This window comes from Lolium rigidum, chromosome 6, assembly GCF_022539505.1.
Source record: "Lolium rigidum isolate FL_2022 chromosome 6, APGP_CSIRO_Lrig_0.1, whole genome shotgun sequence".
Taxonomy (NCBI): Eukaryota; Viridiplantae; Streptophyta; class Magnoliopsida; order Poales; family Poaceae; genus Lolium; species Lolium rigidum.
Window position 1 is genome coordinate 46985729 of NC_061513.1, and position 3749 is coordinate 46989477.

At 42.4% G+C, this 3749-nt stretch overlaps 1 pseudogene; it reads left to right on the forward strand.

Moving 5' to 3' along the window:
* The window catches only part of LOC124661482, a 4481-nt pseudogene extending 1672 nt beyond the window's left edge, over positions 1-2809 (forward strand).
* Positions 2810-3749: the final 940 nt, after the last annotated feature.

Genomic DNA, 3749 nt, shown 5'->3' on the forward strand with positions numbered 1-3749 from the left:
ATTCCTTGCATTGATGTTTTCACACTGGAAAAAAAAATCAAAATGATGAGACCTGGCAGAAAACATGGATATCCCAGTTTCTGCTCTCATCCTAGCGGGGTTTCTACTTTGTTCTGTTACAAACGACCTGGTTCGCACTGACCTGTAGATTTTTGAGTTAGATCTGGCAAGGAGGTTAGAGTAGCAAACGTGACAGGTCGCTCCTAGTTGTCCCCTTTCAACTCGTTATATTCTCTTAACTGTTCCTCCATCCAAGATTCGTGCTCAGTGACAGTGATATGCAGAGCTTGAGACTTAGGCATCAAGGAAACACTAGTAGCTAATAGTAATGCAGATGGAATATTTGTATTAATATGTTTGTCATGGGAGTCACATCATGGTTGGCATGGGACGCAGCATGGGCAAGCTAACCTAACAGCGTATCTGCATTTATGAAGTATGCTATCATCTCTAATGCATTATATCTGAACTTAGCATCATCATTGCCCAACAATACTAGATGTATTCACTCCAGCCTGTTGTATCTTGGCATGTAATCTTTGGTGGAGAGATCAAGTCTCATGTAATCGTTTGGTAGCATGTGTTCAGATTCAACTGAAGTAGAACCTTAGTGATGCCAGCACTAGTGGCTAGAAGCCTAGTGCACAATCTGATTTTAATGTACTCTGCTTCTTATGTAAAACTGACTTAGTTCTGAAAGCTGACAGCAAAAAAAGCGACCTGATCGATTATCTTTGCCAGCCTATAGAAATTTACAACATGTTAGTTGTTAGCCTTTGCTTGCAGTCATATGTCCAAAGTATCATACCATGTTGAGCTCATGTTCAATGTAAAAATGTTAATTTGCTGGGGTAGTTGAATATGGATCATAATACTATGCAATTTCCATTGTCATGACATGTATGAACTGATTGCATGCCTCTTCATTATTTTGATGTACCATGCATAGCATACTTTTGTAAAATATAGGTAAATAAGTGGTTTAAATCTCTACAGTAGAAGAAATTTTATTTATCTTTGCAGGCTGAGTAAAATATAAAAAGGTTACCTATGTCTTCTCATAGATTTGTCGCTTCAAATGCCTACTCATGATGTACTGGGTATTGCTGAACATTGTTTTTTGTATATATTACAGGGTTGAGAGTAAGAAGCCGTTTGCTCCTCCAAGAGAGGTGCATGTCCAGGTTACACATTCAATGCCACCTCAGAAGATGGAAATATTCCAGTCTCTTGATGGTTGGGCTAGAGATAATCTCTTGCTACATCTTAAGCCAGTCGAGAAGTGTTGGCAACCGCAGGATTTCCTCCTGATCCAGCATCTGATGGATTTCATGATGAAGTAAAGGAACTCAGAGAACGTGCCAAGGAAATCCCTGATGACTATCTTGTTTGTTTGGTTGGAGACATGATTACTGAGGAAGCTCTTCCTACATACCAGACTATGCTTAACACCCTTGATGGTGTCCGAGATGAAACAGGTGCAAGCCCCACCGCTTGGGCTGTTTGGACAAGAGCATGGACTGCTGAGGAGAATAGGCATGGTGACCTCCTAAACAAGTATCTCTACCTTACTGGGAGGGTGGACATGAGACAAATTGAGAAGACAATTCAGTATTTAATTGGGTCTGGAATGGTAAGTTGGCAACAGCTTTCACCAATTATTTTATTAGCTATTTTACTGCCTATCTTCTTGAACTGTGACATGTTTGTTCGCCTGCTCATTTTTTTTTTTTTACCTTGGCCATCTTTACCTAGTTGGCATGTTAATATGTGATGATTTCATGAAACTCTTTTTCTTAGAGCATGTGTAAACAGGAAATATACTTACAAAATTTGTTGAGACATCATCAAATTGATTATCTACCTTTGATTACTTTTAACTGTTTTTGTTCATGTTTGCTACTGCATAGAGATGTATGTGAAATTTACTGTCTGCTGTTTTGTTTCAGGATCCTAGGACAGAGAACAATCCATATCTTGGCTTCATCTACACCTCCTTCCAAGAGCGTGCGACCTTCATCTCACATGGAAATACTGCTCGCCATGCCAAGGACTTTGGTGACCTAAAGCTCGCACAGATCTGTGGTATCATTGCCTCAGATGAGAAGCGGCATGAGACTGCATACACCAAGATTGTTGAGAAGCTGTTCGAGATTGATCCAGATGGCACCGTGCTTGCTCTAGCTGACATGATGAGGAAGAAGATCGCAATGCCTGCCCACCTGATGTTTGATGGGCAAGATGAGAAGCTGTTTGACCACTTCTCCATGGTGGCACAAAGGCTTGGTGTTTACACTGCAAGGGACTACGCCGACATTCTCGAGTTCCTTGTTGGCAGGTGGAAGGTTCCTGAACTGACTGGTCTTTCTGGCGAGGGACATAAGGCACAGGACTATCTCTGCACCCTTGCTGGAAGGATCAGGAAGTTGGACGAGAGGGCCCAATCTAGAGCCAAGCAAGCCGGTAAGATGCCCTTTAGCTGGGTATATGGAAGGGAAGTGCAGATGTGAGCACCAACTGCCATATCGACTGCTTGCATTCTAGGTTTCCTGAGTACCGTCTGCCGTCCATCTATGTGGAGACTCGTTGTGATAACGAGGTTCAGGTTTCGCCTCGTTACATAGTCTGTCAGTGTCGTGCCTTATAGCGATAGGGAGATGTCCGCCTGTGTTTTAGTTTTGTTTTCTTCTCCGATGTACAACTTCTGCTGGCCGTGTGGACTGGACATGAACTGAACATGCAGTGTGCCTTCCGTGTGCTGTTTGTGTTGTTCAGATCTGTTGAAGTTTTGTGACCGAGAACTTTGTCATTCTGAACTCTTCCTTTTTTTCTGGGCGAAATCTTCCGTGTCAAATAATGTAGAGTTCCAACTGAAGGTCACTGGTCTTTCAAATAATGGTCTCCAAACGAAAATGTATCTGTCTGTCTATCTGAGGCAGCATACTATTCAGCCAGTGATGTTTTGGTATCTGCATAAATCAGTGGTTTGCTATCTATCACGCTGCAGACGATCGGTACATCTGATATGGGGCCAAAATGCATACCATCGTTGGCACGCACATAATATGCTTGGTATAGACGGATTAATATACGAAATTCTCTACAAAGATGTAGTGATGTATGCTCAGGTGCTCGAACAGATGCTTGTTCCCTTCGTTTATTAGCCATACGCACTGCACAAGTTGAGTAGTGATCTACCTAAAACAGCTTCTGATCTCTCGGTCTTGCTGTTTGCAGCATTTGAGCTCAATTAGGCTGCCTCCCTATTTGCCACTCGTTAAGCATTTCGGTAATTTCTTCACCTCAAGTATGGGTCAACCTGGCTCAGTTCGAATCAAATGAAAATGCCTATCAAGGATATTGCTCAGAACAAATGCTGAAGTCTGAAAATGCCCATAAACCAAAATTTCAGCAAGTTGCAAGTATATGAAAGCAAATTATCGAATGAACAATTCCCTTTGTGCCATCATGCTCAGAAAAGTAAAACAAATGAGAGTAGAGGAGAGCCATGATCCTCTGTTCTGTTCATGACGAATGATGGTTGGATTGCCGACACATGGCATGAGCTTCACTTCAAGCCTCTAGATCGGCACAATCCCGCCTGACGCAGTGATCCTTTCTGCCACCTGAAAGGGAGGTGACGCCTATAGCCAAGTTTCCTAATGCAATGCAGAACTCATTCCATTTGCTGTCAGAAAAGAGAGCCAAGTGACCTCTACCCATGAAACAGCAGCTGATCGACATGACTT